The sequence below is a fragment of the Rhamphochromis longiceps genome, linkage group LG3, assembly GCF_057381845.1.
Source record: "Rhamphochromis longiceps isolate RC_006_pf linkage group LG3, R_longiceps_female_GT1.1, whole genome shotgun sequence".
NCBI classification, from domain to species: Eukaryota; Metazoa; Chordata; class Actinopteri; order Cichliformes; family Cichlidae; genus Rhamphochromis; species Rhamphochromis longiceps.
Window position 1 is genome coordinate 6839907 of NC_140559.1, and position 27173 is coordinate 6867079.

Below are 27173 nucleotides of genomic sequence, written 5' to 3' on the forward strand. Positions count from 1 at the left end.
GTGTGTTATCTGGCTTCATGGACAGATAGAGCTGGGTGTCATCAGCATAGCAGTGTAAATGTATACTATGTCTTCTAATGATGCTGCCTAAGGGAAGCATGTATAATGTAAACAGAATTGGTCCTAGCACTGAGCCCTGTGGAACTCCATAATTAACCTCAGTGTGTGAAGAGGACTCTCCATTTACATGCACAAATTGGAGTCTATTAGATAGATATGATACAAACTGTATGTTATATGTAACGTGGTATTTTTCAATTATTGTATTTACCAACATCAAGAAGTCACAAGCAAAGAAAGACCACACAATGGTGCATGTTTAAACAAGGAGAGTTTACTGGTCAAAATTATTTATGAAACAAATAAAAAACATTTTTTTAACACCAAAAATACACGTTCAAAACAACACAACGGAGGCCCAATATCAGACAGAACTCCACTCTGTAGAGTGAGCAGTCATTATGAAGCAGTTGGTTTTCTTTTGTGGTTTCAATATGCTCTTCATATTTTTGGCCAGCAGATGTCACCAGAGAGGACTGTGTTGAAAAGCTTCGAGTAATGAACCGTTTTTCAATACAAGCTTCAGAAAGCTTCATTTAGCCATCACTATGGTAGAGACTGGCTTTAAATAGGGCCATCAATTTCCCTCCAATTGCCCAGCCAGTACCACTCACTCAAATTGAGGGATCTAAAACTCTCCACAGATGATCTAAAACACAAAACCTCTTCACACTTCTAACATGCACATTTACACAACTAAATGGCAGTATTGATGAAAAGAAACACATTCAACAAATCCATTTAACCCTTTACAGCCGATCGGAGCGGGCACGCTCCATTTTGCGTAACTATTTTTAAATCCCGGTAGCACTGCAACCACGTAAGCTAGCGCAATAATTTTTTTTGCATATGAAACCAGAGGAGTTGTACTTACATCTTATGCCATCAGCTTGTCCTCGGTCACAGTTTCCTTCCACATATAGCTTTGCAAAAACTGCATAAAAATCACTTGCAGCAACAAAAACATGATATTCCAGAAACACGCTTCGCCGATCCGATCAGCTGTTTGTAACACTTCCTACGTCCATCAGCGCGAACTATCACATGACCGCATGACCTGCCCGAAACCGGAAGTGACGTCATTTTGCGGAAATGTAGTTTTTTTACGATCGGGGCCTTATGAGCCTATACTTGTGTTTTAAAAAGTTATGTTTGAGTTTATGACTTTCTGTGTCGTTTCTGGGATGCTTAGGACTCATATTGCACTGCTGGAAATAGTTTATTTTGATGCATATGCTGTTATTTTGCAAATTTGCACTATAATATTTATTTTCGTTTTTCCTGCAGTATATAAAAATTGGTGTATTTCAAAAATAAAACTATGAAGACACTCAAAATAAATTTCCTGTGGTGGGAAACTAGTTTGTGCAACTTTTTTGTATTTACAGTTTTGAGGGATGAGCCTCTTAAATTTCTCTAACTAGAAATATATGTTAAAAAAACAAAAACGATTTTCAATTTTTTTGTAGTTTATTGCACTTTTTTGCAATTTATGTAATTACTATGCACCTAATGCAGACATATTATTAAAGTTTGGGCTATAATGGTTGTATTGATGTATAGCAACTTGAAATGCTCCCAAAAATGGCTACACAGCATGTAAAAATATAATATAAGCTCTGGCGGACTTGGTTCTATGGTAGGTCTTAAAGGGTTAAACCTCAAAAGGAAGCATCTCTATGGAAAAACAAACCCCTCCACTTGGTTGGACTTTAAAATGAGGAAATGCCGGGCGGGCGTTTCCCCACACCTGACCCTCATGAAGACTGAAAAGACAAACAAAGTAAGAACAAATGACTTAATCTGTAACATTGGTGTTGCCTACTGGTGTTGGCCAGAGGGGCCGATGGCGCGATATGGCAGCCTCGCTTCTGTCAGTCTGCCCCAGGGCAGCTGTGGCTACAACCGTAGCTTGCCTCCACCAGTGTGTGAATGTGAGAGTGAATGAATAGTGGCATTGTAAAGCGCTTTGGGTGCCTTGAAAAGCGCTATATAAATCCAATCCATTATTATTATTATTATTATTAACATAATAAAATGTAAAGAAACATGTAACTGAGTATTCAGCTTCATTTGCAGAATGTTTGATTTGCCAGCAACTGAATGCTTCCACACACAAACCCGGCATAGTGAGTGAAGCAATGTTACTTAACAAATAGCAAATCATAGCAAATACATAGAAACAGAATAAAGTGTTTAATATGCAAAAAAAGAAGAAGTAAACACATATGGGACAAATGGAGACCATTGCAGCTCATCCACTTTGTCACACAGTAACAGTATAACTGGAACACATTTGCAATTTAGATCCAATATTTCTGAGAGAAATAAAAATTGATAGAGATATATGCATGTGTTATTATATTTATGTGTCCCAGATAATTGTTTTTCATCTAGTCATGGGACACCCACCCCTTCCTCCCAAGTTAACTGCAGCCAAAGCGAGCTAGTGGGGGTATTTAGACACTCACAACCAGTGGGGTAAAAAGAGAAACCAAGAAAGTGGCAGCCTGCACGGCCACAGATGTGCTGGAGGAGCTAGAAGCTCTACCCATGGAGAAACTCCTGGAGAACCTTGCTAAGCCTAACAGGGGACAGGTACTTCTGCCCAACCTGGCAGCCACAAAGTGAACTCATTTAGGTAAAGATAACCACATGCACCTAACCAGCCTGCACTAGCCTGACATTTCTTCCTCCTAAGTAAAAACCAATGGATGGATTGAACTTAAGAGTCTCAGCTCAGTTTTCTATTTTGACCACCTACACCCCAAGATACTCTTTTAAAAAGTGTTGTTTTCAGATCCCTTTGAAGTTCATAAAGGGCCTGTTCATTTTCATTCAGATGTTTTATTACATAAATGTTACTGTTTTCTTTTGATTTATGCTCCCACTACACTGCACCTCTACAAACAACAATGCCACGGACTGTCAGCTGCTTTTACATGCTGTGAACATGAGTAGGTTTGATCAGAGTTTCAATTATCAAAGAAAAGACAAACTGAGCAAAAAGAAGGAAAAAAAGACCAACTTCTTCCCAACTGACAAGAAAAATACTCATCATGTTTTCATAATAAAGGATCAGGCTCCCCATTTATGACAGCTTGGACCAATAATGTATGTTACACTGATGCTACTGTAGAGACAGGGTCAACATCTCTATTTAAATATAATTAATATGCAAAACACAATAAAAGTTATACATGAATTATTCATTATTTTTACTATTGATAAAATTCATGTATACTAATCAAAGTTATACATGAGTAACGACATTATTAATAATGATTAATAATAATAATTCTAATGCCAACATGATGACTGTTCATAGCTCCTGCTTTGAAATACTGAACTTAAACATTGACCTGATGAAAGATCACAATTCACAGTGGCCCACTGTCAGAATCATTCTGAATATAAACTCATCGAGTTAATCTGAACCTTTCTCAAATGTGCTGTGAATAAATGCTGCTGCAAGCCACTGTGGGAAAGCTGTGTTATTATCATGGAAACATCTGTGACACATTCACAGAGGACGAGGACACAAAGGGACGACACGCAGAGGCTGTGTTAAAGTCAGAAATCCAAATCTTTAGTCCTAAACAGGCAGTGGTTACAAACAGGAAGACGAGCAGTCCATTAAACAGTCTACAGGGTCAAACATACAGAGAATTCAAACAGCTATTAAAAACAAATAACTGGACACTGAAAAACTTCAGTGATGTGTGAGGCACCAAAGGGAAGCAGCTGAGTATATTCAATGAATTATCTTCAAATACAAAGACAGAAACTCCTACAGGCAGCATGCAAACTGAGCAGGATACACAAAGATCAGAGATTACAAAAGAAATCAGAAAAGGATTTCAAACTTACTGAGAGCAAGGCCTCTGTTACAAATCTGTCTAATAGAAAAACATGCTGTACAGATACAATACGCTCAGTGTTCATGGTCATTTAAAAACTGGCTCTACCTGAACCACTTCAATATTTTATGAAGTCACTGAGTCGACCATTTCTACAGTTTGTTTCCTTCATTGCAGTTAGAGTGCGGCTGGTAAGGATGAAAACACACACAGAGCGTAAATTGTCTTTGTTAGTAACAAACGTCAGCAAAGAAAAGACAAAACACACAAACACTCTCATGATATTCATGAATCATCAGAAAGCATCCAAACATTCTGCTCGTGGACTTTTACAGTCTTATTTGCACTCGCTCATCTTCATAATCATCCTGATCAATACATGACAGGGGAGGCTTTGAGGTAGGCGGGGCTCTCTGCTGATGTCAGCATGAAAGGCAGGACCAGCGTCTGCCACATGTTGGTGAAACATCACAGTACACTGGCGTGGTTTCCTTTCCAGATGTTGGACGTTTGACACTTCAACGTTGAGGCCAACAAGAAGACACAGTTTTGGGTCGGGTTGCTGCAGGGTTTCTAACTGAGCAAAAGCAGAAGCACACAGACCAACAGGGATCAGATGCTGAGTGTTAGAGGAACATCTGTGCTGATCACTGAATGCTGCTGTGGTCTCTTGTTGAAGTTGGCTGGTGGGACAGTCTAATAGTGATATCCTGCCCATCGGAGGAACACTTTTAAAAACACATGCAATACTTTGTTTGTATTACAGTCACAGTTTATGTTATTTTTGTCCTTTAAAAGTGTTGCTGTACTATAAAGTCCTATAATTTGAGGCTAAAATGGCTCAGAGAGTCTCTCTCTCAGAGGATCTCCTTTGAAAGTGGAGACGGCTTTATCCGCTGATCCACGTCACTTTACCTGGATGTTTTCTTTGAAGCTGGATGAAGACTCCTCTCCCTCACTCCTGCTGCAGCTGTGTGGTCCAGTTGGCCTCTGAGGTCACAGTCAACATCTGTAGCAGAAGAGGGGAAATAAAAGTCCAGGTTACCAAAACTGGGAGCTTTTCCAAAATGAGCTGACGGTTCACTTGTTAAGCTGAAAGAAAGATGCTTTAATCACAGCAGTCACACATGTGTCCACTGCACCATCTGGAACTCTTCTTGTTTACACTCGTAATAACACAAACACTAAATCCTGCTTCTCTGGTGCTGTTGTGTAGCAGTGTGTACACCTGAGACTGTCACCTGTCTGTCTGTCCTGCACTCTCTCTCTGTTTCTTTCTCTCTGATTGTGGAATAAAAGTATGAACATGTGTTTATAAGTTACACTTGTGTCTGAATCCTGCAGCTTATCACACATTTGATTTCCATGTGTGACGACTGCAAGTGTCCAGAGTGAGGACAGACTGAGGGAGCCACTGCTGCACATCATCTGTGAGGCTTTGCAGCCCTGATGATCCACCAGGACAAACTCAGCAGTGTGTGAGGAAGAGGAGGAGGAAGAGCCAGCAGCAGCTGACAGATGGAGAGAATAGACAGACTGTTCCCTGTTTGTGAAGGACTGCTAGGAAAGTTTAACATAACTGTCTGTGCTGAATCAGTCTTATTAGGTAATGTTCAAATAATGTGATCATCCCAGTGTTTTCAGTGTGGGAGAAAGTACTCAGGGCCTTCAAGTTACACACTATGAAAGGCAGCAACAAGTTTAATGTTCAGAAACCTAAAGTATGTATCAGCAGCAGAATGGAGTTAAAAATAAATGTTGGTTTCAGTTCTATGAAGCTTTGAGTATTTTGGATCAGTAGCTGCTGTGTTTGTTGCATCATATTGCTGTAACTGTTTATATGCTTTATATATTCTGAGGTAAGTTGATCTATAGTGTTAAATCATATTCTATAAGGATGTTATGTGTTTGTAGACTTCCTGCCCAGTTTGACCCATTTAGCAGAAGTCAGCCTGTTTAAGGCTCTGATATCTATTCTGTGTGACTTACAGCAGTTATGACATGGTCTGATTTTCTCACCCAATAAAGGAATATTTCATATATCAGTCTACTCTTCATTCTATCAGACACAGTTATCACAGCTCGTACATTTGCTTTTTACACATGTATGTAAGCATTGAGCCAAATTTAGTAATGCCAACATATTAAACGAACAATATTTGTCTCTTATATATGATACATCTGTATACACACTGTCACAGATACTTGTGATGCTAGGTTGGCCATGAAAGAACTTTCTGCAGCCATTAACAAACACCAGAATAAACACCCCGAGGCTGCTTTTATTGTTGCTGGCGACTTCAACCACACCAACTTAAAGACAGTCCTCCCCAGATTCCACCAACATGTCTCCTGCCACACCAGAGGAGACAAGACTTTAGACCATGTGTATTCCAACCTGGCTGGAGCCTACAAAGCCACACCCCTCCCCCACATTGGACAATCGGACCATCTCTCCCTGTTCCTCACACCTAGGTATTCACCACTCATCCAACGTGTGAAACCTGCTGTGAGGACAATTAAACTGTGGCCAGAGGGGACAGACGCAGTGCTCCAGGACAGATTTAAAAACACAGACTGGAATATGTTCACCCACACAGACCTGGACCAGTACGCCTCATCTGTACTGGATTACATCTCCGAAACCACAGACAGTGTCACCACCCAGAAACGGATCACCATGTACTTGGATGAACCGGGATGTTCGTCTCCTCCTGAACGCCCGCAACACCGCCTTTAGGTCAGGAGATGCACACGCCTACAGCACAGCCAGGGCTAATCTAAAGAAGGGCATCAAAAAAGCCAAACACCATTACAAAAAGAAGGTAGAAGAACACTTCTCCAACTCCAACCTCCGACGCATGTGGCAAGGACTCCAGACCATTACAGACTACAGGACCAACAAACCCTCCCCCGCATCCTCTGATGTCTCCTTCCTCAACGAGCTCAACAACTTTTATGCTCGTTTTGAGCGAGGGAACCCCACAACCACAACCAAAGCAGACATGACGCCAGACCACCAACCTCTGACTCTCTCCCCCACCGATGTAGGAGCGGTGCTGAACAGGATCAATGTCCACAAGGCTGCAGGTCCTGATGGCATCCCCGGGCGTGTTCTCAGAGCGCAGGGCTCTAGACTAACTTTTTGCCACGGGCGTACCAGTACGCCTAACTTTAAAAAGTTAGGATTACCGGCACAAAAGTTAGGCGCACACAAATTTTATAATAATTGATATAATATAATGTGTTTTTCTGGATAAACTGTGCTTTTTCAGCATTCAAAGATTGATGACACCGTGTCAGAGCACTGGCTATGAATTTCAGAAGGATCAGGCCTTAAAGAAAAGTTAGCAATAGTTCTTTTCCTATTACAGCTACATCCACGTCTGTCGTGCCTAGGCTGCTCACTAGGGCTGGGTATCATCACTGATTTCTATAATCCATTCGATTCCGGTTTTCAAAGTCCCGATTCGATTCAACTTAGCCTCAGACAGTCAGAAATATTATAATTCTGATCATTTATCAGTACTGACTTCATCAGAATTGTGAGCATCACAGCAGATGCCTTTGTGTGAAAGTAACTGAGAATAAAACACAGAAAAACATGAAGGAGATTTTCCTGGTCTGGCTTTTTATAGCAGATAACCTTAAAAATATTCTACAATGTTCTGCATATAAAGTTTAAATTTCTTTAGTATTGAACAACAGAAAAAACAGGCTTTCTTGTTCGAGGTCATTTAAGTGAAAAAAAGAAAAAGAAAAGAAAAAGACAGCAGCCGCAGCGCTGTAAACAACGGTAGACTGGTGGGTAATAAGCGAATGAATAATACAGAAAACAGAGATTGGAGACGGGAAGCTGTTCTTGAAGTACAGAGAGAGAGAGCTAGCTGTGCATGAAGTGCGATTTTAATAGTCGTGGAAGCAAAACAGCAAAATTCAGCTCGGTGAATTTTGGTTGGAGAGACAAAACCTGCAGCTCAGAATCAGCGCAAAAAGACGTAAACACAGCGTGGACCGGACGCATCAGGATCGCTAAGCTCCGACAGCGTGTCCGTCTACGGGCCGTCGGGTGAGAAAGCCGAGAAAGACAAAGTTAATTCTGATGCGTCGGGTCTGTGCTGTGTTTACGTCTTTGTGTGGAATCCGTGTACCTGCTCTCATTTGCTGTTTGGTTGTTGTTGAACTGGTTTTGTGAGCTTTAATCTGAGAATCTGGCGTTTCTGGCAAAACACAGTTATATTTAAAAGTCGATTCAGGATTTAATGAATCGATAACGCTTTATTCAAGCTACTCACCTCCCACTTCCACCTGCACTTTCAACTGGACCACGGCCAATCAGAGAGGTCCCGCCCCTGACTATCTCTGATTGGTTTAGTCCACGATAGGGGCAAAATGTGTGTCTGTTGTTGACCACAGGGAAGGTTGCAGATTTTTTTTTTTTTTTTTGCTACCCGAACAGTTGGTCGCACAGGTGCAACCAAATATTTTTTTTAGTCGCACCACTGAAAAATTTGGTCGCATTTGCGACCAAATTGGTCGCACTCTAGAGCCCTGGAGCGTGTTCTGGGAAGCTTGCAGGAGTGCTCACAGACATATTCAACCTGTCCTTGGCCCACGCTGTGGTACCGGCCTGCTTCAAATCCACCTCCATCGTGAAATTACCAATCAATCAATTACCAATCAATCAATCAATCGTCCCGATACCCAAAAACTCCAACCCATCTTGCCTCAATGACTACCGCCCAGTAGCACTCACCCCCATCATCACTAAGTGCTTAGAGCAGCTGGTCCTAGCACACTTCAAATCCTGTCTCCCCCCCACCCTGGATCCCCACCAATTCGCATACCGCCAGAACAGGAGCACAGAGGATGCAGTCTCCATCGCACTGCACTCTGTCCTCTCACACCTGGACAACAACAACACCTACGCCAGAATGCTGTTTATAGACTTCAGTTCAGCATTCAATACAATCCACCCCTCACAACTCATCAGGAAACTGACAGACCTGGGCATCAGTTCCCTCATCTGCAAATGGTTACTGGACTTCCTGACCAACCGCCCCCAACACGTCCGGCTGGATAACCACTGCTCATCTACCATCACAATGAACACCGATGTACCACAAGGCTGTGTGATGAGCCCTTTCCTCTACTCCCTCTTCACCCACGACTGCAGACCTGCTGATGGTTCCAACACCATCATTAAGTTTGCAGATGACACCACGGTGATTGGCCTCATCAGTGACAACGATGAGGCCGCCTACAGGGAGGAGGTGGATCGTCTGGCTGAGTGGTGCGACACAAACAACCTGCTGCTTAACACCGAGAAGACCAAGGAGCTCATCGTGGACTACAGGAGGAATGCTGACCCACATCCACCCATCCACATTAAGGGGACGGCTGTGGAGCGTGTGAGCAGCTTCAAGTTCCTGGGAGTCCACATCTCCGAGGATCTCACCTGCTCGACCAACTGCTCCAAGCTGGTCAAGAAGGCTCACCAGCGCCTCTTCTTCTTGAGGACTCTGAGGAAGAACCACCTGTCCTCAGACATCCTGGTGAACTTCTATCGTTGCACCATCGAGAGCATCCTGACCAACTGTATAACAGTCTGGTACGGGAACTGCTCTGCCTCGGACCGGAAGGCGTTGCAGAGGGTCGTGAAAACTGCCCAGCGCATCGCCGGAGCACCACTTCCTGCCATAAAAGACATCTACAGGACATCTACTGAAAAGGGCTGGGAAAATCATCAAAGACCCCAGTCACCCATCACATGGACTCTTCACCCTCCTGCCCTCTGGGAGGCGCTACAGGAGCCTCCGGACTAAGACCACCAGGTACCGGAACAGCTTCTTCCCCACAGCTGTCAGACTGCTGAACTCTGCCTCCTGACATCTGACCCACGTTAACTTATGGACTCAACATACACACACCCACAATGGACAACTGTACCCTATTTGAATCACCTTGTTGTTGAATTGTGCTATACAAATAAATTTGCCTTGCCTTGCCTATTTCAGGAAGCCGGTTTAGAAAACTCAGAGTGAAAAATGATACTCAGGGTTGAGTAACCCCGAACTGTCCAACTCGGAATATTCGGTTTCAGAAACGCTGATAACAAGTAGTTCAGTCAACGCGGAGTTGCTTTAACCCCAAGTTAAGTGCGTGCACGAGCCTCAGCTGCAAAAGAAAGGGAGCATGCATGGCAAAACATAGCCGACAGAGTCAATGCGTGAGTGTTAATTTAAACATTGATCTAGGGATTTCCACCCATTTAACACATTATTTTATTATTTTTTATTTTATACATTTTATTTTGTGATGATGTGAGCACAAGTGCAACCCAACAGGCCCCAAACGTTCCTGGCATCAAGTAAAAATGAAGTATAAAAATATAGTCGAAACAGGTAAGGTGTAATTGTATTATGAGCCATAGTGCTTGGTCTGTTTGTCCGATGTAAATCGATTGCAGTTAGAGGCTACATTAATTTTCTTTCTGTAAGCACTTATTGAAATTATCTGAGCACATTACAAGTACATATTTGCTTACTCTGTATGCTCAAATGTGACCCGTTATGGCCACTAGAAAAAAAACGGAGGCCCGAATAACAGGTGGGGGTCCTCCACCACCACCACTCACAGAGCCTGGCCACTTGGCTTCCACATTTGTGATAATGTTGGCAGCATCACAAATGATCTTCACAGTGCAGAGAACACAAATTAGCATCCATTACTATAATGAAATAATTTGTTAGTTTGAAATGCTACAGGGAACTATGTACCTGCACATTAATGCTGTGGAAAGACTTCCTGTTCACATAGTCTCCTTCACTTACTGAAGGAGCAATGATTGGAATGTGAGTGCCATCTGTACAGCCAATCACGCCTGGGAACCGTGAAAATAAATGTAAAATTTAAGTAGTACTCCAAGTATCACCACATCATAAATTAAGTTTTGTTCATCCTGCTACCTCCAATTTTGTGGAATCCCTCTTTGATGAATCTTGTGGGTCTATGACCGGGGAACACCACAAACGAGTGCAGGAGACGTTTCAGAGCAACTGTAACATTCCTGACTGCCCGACAGACGGTAGCCTTGGAAACGTGCTCAGCGTCACCAATATTATACAGAAAGCTCCCGTTTGCAAAAAACCGAAGTGCAATACAAATAATATGTACAGAACTGAGAGAATGTCCACGATGTGTCTTATGAGTAATATTAGGCCTGAGGATGTTATTCAAATAACTTATAGATTGTGCTGAACAACGGTAACGTTCACACAGAAAATCATCAGGAAATGATAAAATGTCCAAACGCGCTCTAATCACTCTCTCCCGGCGGAGAGCTCTGCGGAGAATTTGGGCTTCAACATCTACTGGCTCTTCAAGGAAGTGGCACGCCATGTCTGACACTTCCTACAGTCAGGTTTCCGACACAGAGGCGGAGAAAGTCAGGGTTAGTTGAAGTAAACCTGCTAGGGGGCAGGTTAGCTTCACGGAGTGTGTCGTTATAGTGACTCACTCAGGATGAATCTAAACTCGCTTTGTGAAACTGAAAACCCAGAGTTTTCGTTAACTCAGGGTATACTTAGTCAGAGTTTGCACTAAACCGGCTTCCTGAAATAGGGCCCTGGACCCTCAAACACACAATAATAACATGGAGTGAACCACCACTCACAACCACTAGCACTTTATATAGCCTCTGTAGAAATTATCCACACCCTCACTTATCTTAACTGCACTACTGTATAGCTCTGTGTAAATAATCATTCTGTACATTCGATAATCTTTAATCCTACAACTGTTTACAACTTGCATAGTTCCCATTTCTGTATAGCTGCATATCTCAGATTTCTGTAAAGTTATTTATTTCATATTCTGTATAGTTTTTCATATTTATATCCTGTTCATAGCCTGTACATAGCTTGTACTCACTACAGCCGGTACATACTTATAGTTATAGAATATTCACAACATACTTCATACCGTGTACATTATAACATACCATAATAGAGCCATTTCTGTAATATACTTACATATCTATACTATTGCTAATATATATTGTAATATACCTATATCACTAAAGCACTTCTGGATGGATGCAAACTGCATTTCGTTGCCCTCTACCTGTGCATGTGCAATGACAATAAAGTTGAATTCTAATTCTAATTCTAACAAGCTGAAACGTCAAGACTGGGCCAAGAAATATCTCAAGACTGGTTTTTCTAAGGTTTTATGGACTGATGAAATGAGAGTGAGTCTTGATGGGCCAGATGGATGGGCCCGTGGCTGGATTGGTAAAGGGCAGAGAGCTCCAGTCCCACTCAGACGCCAGCAAGGTGGAGGTGGAGTACTGGTTTGGGCTGGTATCATCAAAGATGAGCTTGTGGGGCCTTTTCGGGTTGAGGATGGAGTCAAGCTCAACTCCCAGTCCTACTGCCAGTTTCTGGAAGACACCTTCTTCAAGCAGTGGTACAGGAAGAAGTCTGCATCCTTCAAGAAAAACATGATTTTCATGCAGGACAATGCTCCATCACACGCGTCCAAGTACTCCACAGCGTGGCTGGCAAGAAAGGGTATAAAAGAAGAAAAACTAATGACATGGCCTCCTTGTTCACCTGATCTGAACCCCATTGAGAACCTGTGGTCCATCATCAAATGTGAGATTTACAAGGAGGGAAAACAGTGCACCTCTCTGAACAGTGTCTGGGAGGCTGTGGTTGCTGCTGCACGCAATGTTGATGGTGAACAGATCAAAACACTGACAGAATCCATGGATGGCAGGCTTTTGAGTGTCCTTGCAAAGAAAGGTGGCTATATTGGTCGCTGATTTGTTTTTGTTTTGTTTTTGAATATCAGAAATGTATATTTGTGAATGTGGAGATGTTATATTGGTTTCACTGGTAAAAATAAATAATTGAAATGGGTATATATTTGTTTTTTGTTAAGTTGCCTAATAATTGTGCACAGTAATAGTCACCTGCACACACAGATATCCCCCTAAAATAGCTAAAACTAAAAACAAACTAAAAACTACTTCCAAAAACATTCAGCTTTGATATTAATGAGTTTTTTGGGTTCATTGAGAACATGGTTGTTGTTCAATAATAAAATTATTCCTCAAAAATACAACTTGCCTAATAATTCTGCACTCCCTGTATATGGTGATAAATATCTTTGGTCATATGGTCCTGCTCTGTCTGTCACCTTCTGTGTTGAGCTCATTGTTTCCTCTGTAGTGGCTGAGCTGAGTCCAAGTAGCTGAAAATGTTCCTCTGCTGCTCCGTCAGACTCTCCTCCTCCTGCTGATCAGCTGGGACACAAAACAGATCTTTGTTAGGCTCCACACTGCACTGAAGAGTCAAAGTGTCTCATATGTTCATCTGACAAGTAAAAGAACACATTTTTGTTTCCCGAGGTGGGCAACTTGTTGGAAACAAACACAAAAGGTTTGAGCACTGATACCTGCCATTGCTGGCATTGAAAGATGCAACGCCAGCAATGTGGATTGTCAAGACTCAAACCAATCATCAAGCAAAGACAACAGGCATCAAATGTACCGCATTTTGATCCGGGACGTACTCTGCATGAAAACAAGCGCTCACTCTTCCTGCTCAACAAATGCCAAGGGCGGAGCCTTATACCACGTGATACAGAAGCTGTGCCGTGTGATGCTAAAATTAGCAGGGAAAAAACAACGGAGAGCACGTCAGGGATGACGAGAAAGTGACAGGAGAAAATCCGTCCCGGTCAACCACCCAAACATCAATAACGGGAACCTTATACAGCGCTTCCCTATACACGTCGAACTCCCGCAGGCACAAAGACATTACGGAGGCTATCACTTATCACCTGACCAAAGATATGGCTCCATCAACACTGTGCAAAACGAGGGATTTAGGAAAACGATCAACACCCTAGACAAACGCTACACAGTGCCGTCCCGCAACTATTTTTCTATTGTTGCACTACCTGCTCTGTACACGCAGCGTCGAGCAACGGTGGAGACGGAATTTCAAGCAGGACAACATTTTGCTGCAACAACAAAACGTGAGACATTTGTTGTTTTATGTTTATTTATTGTTATGAGAGAATCATGATCTCAATTCTAAGCCAAAAAATCGTGATTCTCATTTCATGCAAAATCGTGCAGCCCTAACATTAACACAAAACTATTGTTTCACCAGAGAAACACACATGATTTAAATGTAGCATATTTGCAGCGCTGGAGGCCAGGATTACTGAATTGGAGACTCGGCTTCGCACCCTTCATTCACCCGTAGCTAGCCAGGCCCCTGTAGCTGGTGCAGCCGAAAATAGCGTAGGCCCCGCTAGCTGTTCCCCGGCAGGTCCCAAGCAGCTGGGGAAACAGGGAGGCTGGGTCACGGTGAGGAGGAAGCATAGTCCTAAACAGAAGCCCCAGGTACACCACCAACCTGTTCATGTGTCTAACCGTTTTTCCCCACTCGGCGACACACCCGCCGGGGGTCAAACTCTGGTAATTGGCGATTCTGTTCTCAGACATGTGAAGCTAGAGACACCGGCAACCATAGTCAATTGTCTTCCAGGGGCCAGAGCAGGCGACATTGAAGGAAATTTAAAACTGCTGGCTAAGGGTAAACGTAAATTCAGTAAAATCATAATTCACGTCGGCAGTAATGACACCCGGTTACGCCAATCGGAGGTCACTAAAATCAATATTGAATCGGTGTGCAACTTTGCCAAAACAATGTCGGACTCTGTAGTTTTCTCTGGTCCCCTCCCCAATCAGACCAGGAGTGACATGTTTAGCCGCATGTTCTCCTTAAATTGCTGGCTGTCTGAGTGGTGTCCCAGAAACGATGTGGGCTTCATAGATAATTGGCAAACCTTCTGGAGGAAACCTGGTCTTGTTAGGAGAGACGGCATCCATCCCACTTTGGATGGAGCAGCTCTCATTTCTAGAAATATGGACAAATTTATTAAACCCCCCAAAATATGACTATCCAGAGTTGAGACCAGGAAGCAGAGTTGCAGTCTTACACGCTTCTCTGCAGCTTCTCTCCTCCTGTTACCCCCCCAAAAACCCATCTCCATAGAGACTGTGTCAGCTTCCAAAAAGACAAAAAACAAACTAAAAACCAGCAACAAACAACTTAAACATAAACAATTACAAAGAAAGAACAATACAGTATCCACATCTGAACCAAAGAGTAAAACAGTGAAATGTGGATTATTAAATATTAGGTCTCTCTCCTCCAAGTCTCTGTTAGTACATGACTTAATAATTGATCAACAAATTGATTTACTCTGCCTTACAGAAACCTGGTTGCAGCAGGATGATTATGTTAGTTTAAATGAATCAACACCCCCGAGCCATTCTAACTACCAGAAATCTCGAAGCACAGGCCGAGGGGGCGGTGTGGCAGCAATTTTTCACACCAGCCTATTAATTAATGAAAGACCAAGACAGACTTTTAATTCATTTGAAAGCCTGATGCTTAACATTGTCCACCCCAGCTGTGAAACTCAGAAACCAGTCTTACTTGTTATCATCTATCGTCCACCTGGGCCTTACACAGAGTTTCTGTCTGATTTCTCAGACTTTATATCTAATTTAGTTCTGAGCTCAGATAAAATAATTATTGTGGGTGATTTTAACATCCATGTAGATGCTAAAAATGACAGCCTCAACATGGCATTTAATCTGTTATTAGACTCAATTGGTTTCTCTCAAAATGTAAAAGAACCCACCCACCACTTTAATCACACTCTAGATCTTGTTTTAACATATGGCATCGAACCTGAACATTTAACAGTGTTTCCTGAAAACCCTCTCCTGTCTGATCATTTCCTGATAACATTTACTTTTACAATAATTGATTACACAGCGGTGAAGAGTAGACTTTATCAAAGTAGATGTCTTTCTGAAAGCACTGTAACTAAGTTTAAGAATATAATCCACCCACTGTTATCATCTCCAATGCCCTGTACCAAAACAGAGCAGAGCAGCTATCTGAACACTACCCCAACAGAGGTCGATTATCTTGTTAATAATTTCACCTCCTCACTACGTACGACTCTGGATACTGTAGCTCCTGTGAAAACTAAGGCCTCAAATCAGAAGTACCTGACTCCGTGGTATAATTCTCAAACACGTACCCTAAAGCAGATGACTCGTAATCTGGAGAGGAAATGGCGTGTCACAAATCTAGAGGATCATCATTTAGCCTGGAGAAATAGTTTGCTGCTTTATAAGAAAGCCCTCCGCAAAGCCAGAACATCTTACTATTCATCAATGATTGAAGAAAATAAGAACAACCCTAGGTTTCTCTTCAGCACTGTAGCCAGGCTGACAAAAAGTCAGAGCTCTTTTGAGCCAACCATCCCTTTAACGTTAACTAGTAATGACTTCATGAACTTCTTCACAAATAAAATTTTTATCATTAGAGAAAAAATTACCAATAATCATCCCACAGATGTAATATTATCTACAGTTACTCTTAGTACCATTGATGTTAAGTTAGACTCTTTTTCTCCAATTGATCTTTCTGAGTTAACTTCAATAATTACTTCCTCCAAACCATCAACGTGTCTTTTAGACCCCATTCCTACAAAACTGCTCAAAGAAGTCCTGCCATTAATTAATTCTTCGATCTTAAATATGATCAACCTATCTCTAATAATCGGCTATGTACCACAGGCCTTCAAGCTGGCTGTAGTTAAACCTTTACTCAAAAAGCCATCTCTAGACCCAGCAGTCTTAGCTAATTATAGGCCAATCTCCAACCTTCCTTTCATATCAAAAATCCTTGAAAGAGTAGTTGTCAAACAGCTAACAGATCATCTGCAGAGGAATGGTTTATTTGAAGAGTTTCAGTCAGGTTTCAGAGCTCAGCACAGCACAGAAACAGCTTTAGTGAAGGTTACAAATGATCTTCTTATGGCCTCTGACAGTGGACTCATCTCTGTGCTTGTCCTGCTAGACCTCAGTGCAGCGTTCGATACTGTTGACCATAATATCCTATTAGAGCGATTAGAACATGCTGTAGGTATTACAAGTACTGCGCTGCAGTGGTTTGTATCATATCTATCTAATAGACTCCAATTCGTGCATGTAAATGGAGAGTCCTCTTCACACACTGAGGTTAATTATGGAGTTCCACAGGGTTCAGTGCTAGGACCAATTCTGTTTACATTATACATGCTTCCCTTAGGCAGTATCATTAGAAGACATAGCATACATTTTCACTGCTATGCAGATGACACCCAGCTCTATCTGTCCATGAAGCCAGATAACACACACCAATGAGTTAAACTGCAGGAATGTCTTAAAGACATAAAGACCTGGATGGCCGCTAACTTTCTGCTTCTTAATTCAGATAAAACTGAGGTTATTGTACTCGGCCCTGAAAATCTTAGAAATATGGTATCTAACCAGATTCTTACTCTGGATGGCATTACCTTGGCCTCCAGTAACGCGGTGAGGAACCTTGGAGTCATTTTTGACCAGGACATGTCCTTCAACGCACATATTAAACAAATATGTAAGACTGCTTTCTTCCATTTGCGCAACATCTCTAAAATTAGAAATATCCTGTCTCAGAGTGACGCTGAAAAACTAGTTCATGCATTTATTACTTCCAGGCTGGACTACTGTAATTCATTATTATCAGGATGTCCAAAAAACTCACTGAAAAGCCTTCAGCTAATCCAAAATGCTGCAGCAAGAGTCCTGACAGGGACTAGAAAGAGAGAGCATATTTCTCCTGTTTTGGCTTCCCTTCATTGGCTTCCTGTTAAATCCAGAATTGAATTCAAAATCCTGCTCCTCACATACAAGGTCTTAAATAATCAGGCCCCATCTTATCTTAATGACCTTGTAGCACCATATCACCCTATTAGAGCGCTCCGCTCTCGCTCTGCAGGCCTACTTGTTGTTCCTAGAGTATTTAAAAGTAGAATGGGAGGGAGAGCCTTCAGTTTTCAGGCCCCTCTTCTGTGGAACCAGCTTCCAGTTTGGATTCGGGAGACAGACACTATCTCTACTTTTAAGATTAGGCTTAAAACTTTCCTTTTTGCTAAAGTATATAGTTAGGGCTGGACCAGGTGACCCTGGATCCTCCCTTAGTTATGCTGCAATAGATGTAGGCTGCCGGGGGATTCCCATGATGCATTGAGTTTTTCCTTTCCAGTCACCTTTCTCACTCACTATGTATTAATAGACCTCTCTGCATTGAATCATATCTGTTATTAACTTCTGTCTCTCTTCCACAGCATGTCTTTATCCTGTCTTCCTTCTCTCACCCAAACCGGTCGCAGCAGATGGCCGCCCCTCCCTGAGCCTGGTTCTGCCGGAGGTTTCTTCCTGTTAAAAGGGAGTTTTTCCTTCCCACTGTCGCCAAAGTGCTTGCTCATAGGGGGTCATATGATTGTTGGGTTTTTCTCTGTATCTATGAAGCGCCTTGAGGCGACTTTTGTTGTGATTTGGCGCTATATAAATAAAATTGAATTGAATTGAACATGAAGAGAGAGAGAGAGACAATAAGAGCTACCAAACAGTCGTCATAATTCGTCACACAATGAGAAAAGGACAAATCAACAAGTAACAATGACTAATTAATATTAAAATCTGTAACATAATGTATTGTTTGGAGTTTAGTCTGATTGGTTCAGGATGACCTGCCATTATCCAATCACACGTCTGCTTACCTGCATCTTTTCTCTTTTTTCTAACCTGAGAACCTGATGGCTTTGAACTTTTGTTGTCCATCTTCCATTGGTTTGAATTTTGTGCTCCAGTACAAACACAAATCCCCAACCCGAGGATCAGCACAATTAACCTAACAGACCTACACCTTAGTTCACAGATTCACTTTGTCTAAGGTTGATTTCTGGGATTTCACACAACCCAGGATTCAGATCGTGAATCCATGATGGGCTTGGATTTACATCATTATAAATGAAATGTGCTCTACTTGGAAGCAGCCGGCCCCGCCCCTTTTGACGGGTTGTGTGAGACTTTAAATCATCAAACTGTAAATTATAAATTTAAATTGTTATTGATCCTTTACCCCGAGTCCTAAAGTGTAGATTTATTTTCTTACTCTTCTTATATTTATTGTTTGTTTACTTGCACCGCTGTAACTGCAGCCTCGTCGTCTCGTCTCTCTATATGCTGGACTGTCTGTAGCGGAGATGACAATAAAGTTTACTTTGACTTCAGCAGCGCGCAGGCGCACCGAGGGCTCTCGCGCTCACTTTATAGAATTTAGAAAAAACATCGGTGCAGATTATAAGTCTGTATCATAATATCTGTTTGTTGTGTTGTTTTTATTTTCTTTTGCGAGTTGGTTATTAGATGCCGCTCCAGCCAGCCAGAGACTCCCCGCCGCCCCGCCCTCTCCTCCCTGTGCCGCCAGCAGCAGGCGCACCTCGCAAACGGAGGGCGCCCTTACTCCCAGCAAATGGCTGATAGAAAACCGATCGGTGCCTACGAATTTCCCAATATGCGCTGGCATGACGTCGGGGAAGCATGGGTACGACCGATTATTTTCTTTTTTTCTTGCCCGTGATGCCCCCCCCACCACGATGCATTCTATTGGTTTGCACACTTACACACACCCAGCTGTGGTTTCCTGTTTTGCTGGACTCTGGAGAGCCCCGCCTTTAACGCTCTTCTCTCACAGAGAGCAACAGAAAACTTGGAAAAACTCCAGATTGACTGAACTCAGTTCAAAGTTACCTTGACACCTTTAGATGTGAGACGTAGTGATGGTCCGCTTGAAGCTGACGCTCCGGTGCGTGTGTCAGAAAGATCAACGCGCTGCTTCAGAAGCACCGTGTCGAGGCTTGATTCGTTTGGCCAGAGTCACGTGATCAGTGACGTCTGAAGCTTCGTTTAGAACGTACCTTTTTTTAAATCGAACTTTATTGAAACACGATGAGTATACAACATACAAACAGATGAAGTTTACAAAAGAACAGAACATGAACATACAGAACCAGGAGTAAAAAAAATTATGATATGAATAGGCGAAAAAAATCAACATATAAATATTGTTCTGAGAGGCTTTTTGTTGGTTGAGTCTGAAATTGATTGTATGTACAATTCATATCCTTATAAAAAGGCAGAAATATGGTGTTTTATTAATAAACTTACATTCATGGATATAAAATAGCTAAAAGTATTAACAATTTTTTTTATAAAAAAACATTTATCATTCTTCCTGGGGAACTTAAAGAAAAGGAATAAAACATTTTCCATCGTAAAGAAAACTCCCTTAAAATATGGACAATAACAAAACTGCTAAATTCTTCCAGAATCTCTGTGTAGAGGAACCAAAAGAGATGTGCCACAGTTTCTGGATGATCCCCACAGAAAGTTCAATTAGTATTTATGTCTCTTTTAAATGTTACCATATAGTGACTGGCTGGGTAACATTTATGAAGAATTTTATATGAGATTTCCTTCACCTTGTTCACAATTAGATATTTATGGGATCATCCAGACTGTCTTCCAGGTGATATCTGGAACATGTCGGTTCCAGTAAGATATTCTATATATGGGAGAGACATGATATCTTCTTGGAATAAACTACGTATTCTCTTATTGCTGTTACCAAGTTCCTGTGAAAAGCAGATTTTTCCCACTGCTGACTCAGCTGGATCAGGGAGAGTGACTGAGGCAGATATTGAGCTGTCGGTGTTTTTATATAACATTAAAGTCCCTGAGGGTATGGCACCAAGCACCATTGAGAATTCCCCAACACTGACGGGAAAATTATATAGTGTAAGGAATTCATTGTAAGTAAGTAGTACTCCCTCGTTAAATTTTAAAACTTAGTAGCGGCCGCCATTGTTGGCAGCTGAAATTTGGCTGGGCCGCGCTATGAATTCTGGGATATGGTGGGCCACGAAGGACACACCCGACCCATCCTTCAAACTCGGGGGAATGAAGGACGCATTTGAAGGAGTCGAGGAATCGGGACAGCCTTCGTCGCCTGGCTGTGACGTCATCGGCCTTCAAATGCGGCCTCCGGAGGATGCAGCCGACGTTTTGGGACACAGCTTGTGTGTCTTTGTTGGTCATGTGACCTCCCAGGGACTACACATGGAAACGAGCAGTTTAGCTCAAATCTGGCAGGTTTCCATCGTCTGTTTTTGTCCTGATGTCCATGAACATGAACACTGTCCCTGTCAAACACGTCCAGATAATCTGATCCAGTGTTGTTCTTCTTCTGTGGTGTTTGTGATGGAGCAGCAGCTGCTGATCCTGATGTCCTCCACCAAGGGGTCAGCAAATTCAGCTGACTGTCATCATTTATTAAAAAGATGTAACAATGTGACATAATGCAATATAATAGTGTCAGTTACACATTGTGGGTTGCACTGTGGCCAGAATGGACATTACCTCCTGCCTAATGGAAGCTGTCAGCCATCCTGCAACCATGAATTAGATAAGCAGAAGTGAAGGGATTGTTAACAACAATTTAATAATAAAATGTAATGTGATAGTTGCACTTTATTAGCTCCCCACAATCGTATGAATAATAACCATGAATGCACTGCATGCTCATAGCAAGTTCTTTAGGTTTAAAGTGAGATCCTGCTTTAAAGGGCGCTTCATCTGCTGGGAATGACATGTTTCTTCTAGTATGTAAGGCTCAGCCCATCTTACTGGGACTTACTTTTGTAGATCCACATGCTCTAAACCTGGTGCTCCATGATTGGTGCAGAAGCTTTAAGCTACTATTAACAAATAATGACCATGGACTTAGTTGTTACTACAATAACTTATCATTGAGCAACTTGTATATTTAATTTTACTTGTAAAACTATGCAAGTAGAATTGAATGGGGCACAGTGAGCTGAGCACAGGCCCACTCTGTGACACTCAGAGGTTTGTGGATATCATACTGAGAGTACTGGACACAGTGCAGCCAGCTTGCAGCCACTTTCCCACCACTTTAGCACAATGTTTACATGAGACTCAGCCACACTAATGTTCCTGGGCAGACATGTGGTGCAGCATGGCTGATGGCACTGTACCTGCAGCTGTCATGGACAAGAACCACTCAATACCTCACCCAAGCCAAGCCTGTGCTGATGTTGTGATCTGAGACCGAGACACTAACCCAGGATCATGATATGATGTTGTGAGAGTTTCACTAAGAATTAGCTCTGATTACAAGATTTCAATCTATCGTAACTCTAATTTGTATTTACTTCAGTTTGTTCATCTTGGAGCTGTGTGCAGCTGAGGACAGTCTTATTATTACCAGGTGAGGATATGTAACAGCCACAGTCTGTAGAGATGATGTCACCATGGAGTGGTGATGTCACTGGAGCTGCCAATATGTGCTCCAGCCAAAGCTACACCAGAGGGTTGTGCTGTGTAACAGGTTGGTGCAGGTGGTGTTATCTACATTTGAACATTAGGCAACAGTCTCATGAAGACACTTTCTATTGTTCACTAAAGACCAACAATAACAGAGACAAAGGGAGAGCAGCAGAACTAGTGCTAACAATTAGCACTGCTAGCCTGCCCACCAACACCAGCTAATGTTCTAAAAACGATGATCAATGATTTTGCTGTAACGGCTCCAGCTGTCTGTGTCAGGGACACGTTGGAGATGAAGTGAGTGATCCAGTGACAAAGGTTTGGAAACCTGCAGTCAGCTGAGACTAAAGGAGTCACCTGACCGAGAGACCAAATGTTTCACTGAGAACGTCCAGATGAACAGAATCAACCTTTGGGATAATCTGTTCCACACATCCATGTTTCACTTACTGCATTATATTTCCTCATTGCTGTGCACACAGGCCTGTGGCTTATAACCAACTCCAAGTTCAGACTCAGAGGCTGCTGAAGCTGTTTTCTGGAACAGAGACGTGTTGGATATAAAACCAACTCTTCTTTATGTGTCAGCACTGAGGAAAGGAGCAGCTTCGTTTCTAAGTGTATGAAGGACTGTAGCAGTGTGTGTGTGAGCTTTATTTCACAGACAGAACCATGTCAAAAACACAACTTCAGGTAAAAACAATACAAAATCAAAGAGTCTGATCAGAAGGATTAAACAGAGGAGTGTGGGACTGTTTTTAACAGACAGCAGGTTAAGCCAGGCTGGAGGAGTAAACTGAGCCTCGGTGTGAGCAGCAGTGTGTTTGACAGGAAGCTGAGATAAACAGTCTGGAGCCCATTTAGTGCTTCATATGAAAGTGTGAGGATTTGAAAGCAAATCTAAAATCAAGCAGGAGTCAGTGTGAGAATGATTTGTGCTTTTCCTCAGTCAGATGCTGGGAGTTTCAGTTCATCCATGTTCAGCGTGCTGTGCTTTGTGTAACAGGAGAATATGACAGTATAAATCAAGTCTTCATGTCACTGAAAGCCTCCACAGTCTGCTATGGAGGTGCATCAGTTTGGATTTACAAGAAGAACATTTCTTAAACCTGCCACAAGATGGCGCTCCAACAGAAGGGATGTCCACAGTGTAACACAGACACACACATACTGTGTGAATGTGTGAGTGAATGGGCTTTCAACACAAGGCTTCTGCTGCTACCTTTAATTACATAATTAGCTAACAAGAACAAACTGTTAATTACCACCAAAGAACGGCTCCAGATTTTAGCTGCTGACCATTTTGTGAAACGTTGATTACATCAGCTTATTGTTGATTTTTCAACCTTAACCCCTGGAGGGCCTTGGGTCGATTTGTGGCTATTTTCAAATTTTGATTACCTGCCATTTGCACAGTGTTGAATGGAATATAGCGAAAGTCTGCAAAAAAAAGTTTGGTCACATTTACTGTTAAAATTTCAGTATGACTTCCGGAAATTAGCTTCAGTGGCTAAGCTAGCGATAAACTTACGCTATTGGTCCTAGGGTCGATTTGTGCCCCATTGAAACCCATTATAAACGCTATTTTTCACGGCAAAAAAATTACGGTCAAATCGATCGTCTTCGGTTATGTTTCCGCTTCCGCTTGCAGTACTGGCCTTAGAGTTGTAATTTTTTTATTTGTCCACCGGGTGGCGCCCTTGCTCCACATGTGACGCCTGCTGGAACATACACATGTTCTCCAGCGGCCTGCTCGAGACAGATACCCGGAAAAGGCAGACTAATTTCCCGCGTACAGCAGCAGCTTGGCCCGCTGCTCGTTCCGGACCATTTTCTACCCTTAGGTTCGTTTGATTTTTTTTTTTTTTTTTTTAATCAACAGGAAATGACGTATTTGTTTTCACGTGGTAGCGGAAGTGTGTGCTGCAGACACGGGAACCGAACCATATGCTCCGGCGCTGCGCGAAACACACCCCCGGCAGAGGCACTCCTCCCCGGGGGAGCAGGAGCAGCAGCGCCGCCTGGGGACATTTTGGCTTCTGGAAAAAAAATTAAAACCGGATCGAAATTAATGTTCGTGCCAATCTTTTGTCCATCTAAAGGCCTAATTATAATAACAATAAAATATTACTTCAAATGTTTTTTTTGGAAAATATTTTATGTTTTATGTTTTATGTTTTTGGGGCAAAAAAAGCAGTGCGCTCATGTGACGAAACCGGGATATAAAGGGTTAAAATCCGCGAAATGTAATTAAAACTTGACATGAATATTTCAGGGAGAAGTAGTTTTAAAAGACTGACCAATTTCGGGCTCCACAGAAACCCAGACGTCACTAAACAAGCGTAACAAGCAAAGTGAAAACTGGTCGTTCAGCTTTATTGACCAAAGATAAGCTCACATGTCACCTCATGACACAGACACTTATTTCCACAGCATGCACGAGGACTGACAATAAGTGTCTATAAAGCCACTTCTATCTGCCACACCTGTGCTTCTGTCATGGTTGCTCTCCTCTCACTCTGTCATTTATCCACAGTCTGCCTCCCTCTGCTCCGTCAGCTGACGTCCTCTCTAGACCACCTGCTGTGTTTTATCCTGCAAAAACACATTTAAGAAGCGTTGCACCGAGTAACGGGAGGAACTGCTATAAAATCCATTTAAAGGAGGTGGTGCTGAGTGCTGTGACTGGGGTCCCACCACTGACATCACGGGTGGAGGACATGTTGGAAAACTGCTACAAAGTGCTGTGCAGCCAGCAGAGCTTACAGTCTGTCCTGTGTGTCATACAGGCTCTCACACTTAGTGTTTCTGTGACACATTGAAGAGAAGTTTGTGTTGTTCACAGTTGTGCTTGTACTGAGTGACAGCTGACATGACCTAACAGGAATAATGTGTCTGTGCTGAATGAGAAGTAACACACAATGAAGTCTTGATGCATCTCAATCATCCAGGAAAGTGAGTCTGTTGCTTCTGTTCATCTGGACGCAGCGTTTTGTGGGAGAAACGTGTCGTCATCATCAGGTGACGTCTTCAGTCTCAGCTGCAGGTTTCAGTCTTACAAACAGGACATTTGCATAAAGACTGAAAGCAGCTGCAGGAACGATGGGCTGGGAGCTCCGTTCCTTCATCTTAATTATGCAGATTCTCAGGACCATTGATCAACAACCACTGATCCATGTCCATGAGTCCCATTCACAGAGATGTGGGAATGGCTGCAGTCACAGCATGTAAGATGGAAATAAATGAGAAGTATTTAGCTGAAGTGGATTTGATTTATGTTAGTTCTTTTTTAACTTGTAGTTCTACATTGGAAGATTATTGTGATATTGAAATATAAAAATACATTTATATTCTATTATTTTCTCAAAATAAGCGTCACACTCGTGGAAGCCGGTGTAGCCGCTGAAACGCCTGCATTTATGGAGACTTTCAGCCCCAGGTAGGCCAGTTATGGATCTTGGGATCCACATTATGTCAGCAGCTGTTCTCCACCGTGAACTGTGTTCAAACAAACACGCTCACGCCTCACAGACGACAGCTTACAGTCCTGTAGAGATAAAGTGACTTCGTACAGCCCCGTCTTCAGTCTTGTGGAGATGATCTCGACGCTTTGGTGGATGTTACTAGCTCCTGTGCAGTATTTTGTAAAGACATGATTATACCCCGTAAGCACGTTAAAATTTACGCTAACAATAAGCCATGGGTCACTAAAAGTGTCAAATCCTGTTTAAGGAAAAAGAGACAGGCCTTTAAAGAGGGGCTGTTACCGATTTTCAGACAGCTACCAAGGAAATGAAAATCGAGATGTTGAAAGCAAAACAGACAAAAACCTTCTTGAAAGCAAATTTGCTGCAAAAACTTTTGGGTCTGCCTGGACTTGTATGAAAACCATAGCAGGGTTTCAAAATCCCCAGAGCAGCAGTCAGGTCATTTTAGATGTTTTAATTCAGACAGAGATTTTCAAATGCTTTAAACATGTTTTCTGCTCGTTTTAGTTCTTCTGATTTCAGCGAGGATATTTGGGAACTGAAACAGAAACTGAGAGATACTCAGCACTTTATCATTGAACTCAGCGATGTTAAAAAGGCCTTTCATACAGTCAATGTGAACAAGAGCCAGGTCCTGATAATATTAGTGGCCGCCTAATTAAATCTTGTGCTGATGAACTCAGTCCTATATTTCAGGTTATTTTTAACAAATCCTTGCAAACACAACATGTGCCCTCTCTTTGCAAAGAAGCAGTCGTGGTTCCTGTCCCTAAATTTAAACGACTTCAGGCCTGTTGCCTCACTTCAGTTGTAATGAAAGTCTTTGAAAAAATCATCAGAAATGTGATTATGAAGAGACTGAAGGTCAGCTGGATCCAATGCAGTTTGCATACAGGCCCAACAGAGGAGTGGAGGACGCACTTTTGACTTTACTAAATCTGATTCTTAAACATGTAGAGAGTAAAGGGACTTTTGCAAGACTTCTTTTCATTGATTTTTCTTCGGCTTTTAATACAACACAGCCCCATATTTTAATTAAAAGACTTTTAGAACAGTTTGAAATCAGGAAAAACCTGGTGGGCTGGATTTTAGATTTTCTAACTGACAGGTCACAAAGAGTGAGAATAAATGGGGTTCTGTCTGACCCAGTGTTCTCCTCCACAGGTTCTCCTCAAGGCTGCGTCCTATCGCCCTTATTATTCACTCTCTATACAAACATGTGTCAGGGCAGACATGAAAACAGGGTCATTATTAAATATGCAGATGACTCTGTTATTGTCAGCTTACTGAAAGAGGGTGAAACTAACCACGGCCCAGTCATTGATGACTTTGTTCAGTGGTGGGAGGAGTCTTATCTCCAGCTGAACATATCTAAAACAAAAGACATGGTTGTTGATTTTAGGAAACAACAAAATGGGCACGGAGTCACTTTAATTAAAGGTCAGA

At 42.3% G+C, this 27173-nt stretch overlaps 1 long non-coding RNA gene across 1 annotated transcript; it reads right to left on the reverse strand.

Moving 5' to 3' along the window:
- Positions 1 to 323: 323 nt before the first annotated feature.
- Positions 324 to 19808, reverse strand: LOC146672692 (uncharacterized). The gene is made up of 4 exons (XR_014908364.1): positions 19642 to 19808; positions 13055 to 13230; positions 4836 to 4929; positions 324 to 4497 (listed from the first exon to the last, which is right to left on the reverse strand). It is a non-coding gene; the product is annotated as an uncharacterized LOC146672692 (long non-coding RNA).
- Between the last annotated feature and the right edge of the window lie 7365 nt (positions 19809 to 27173).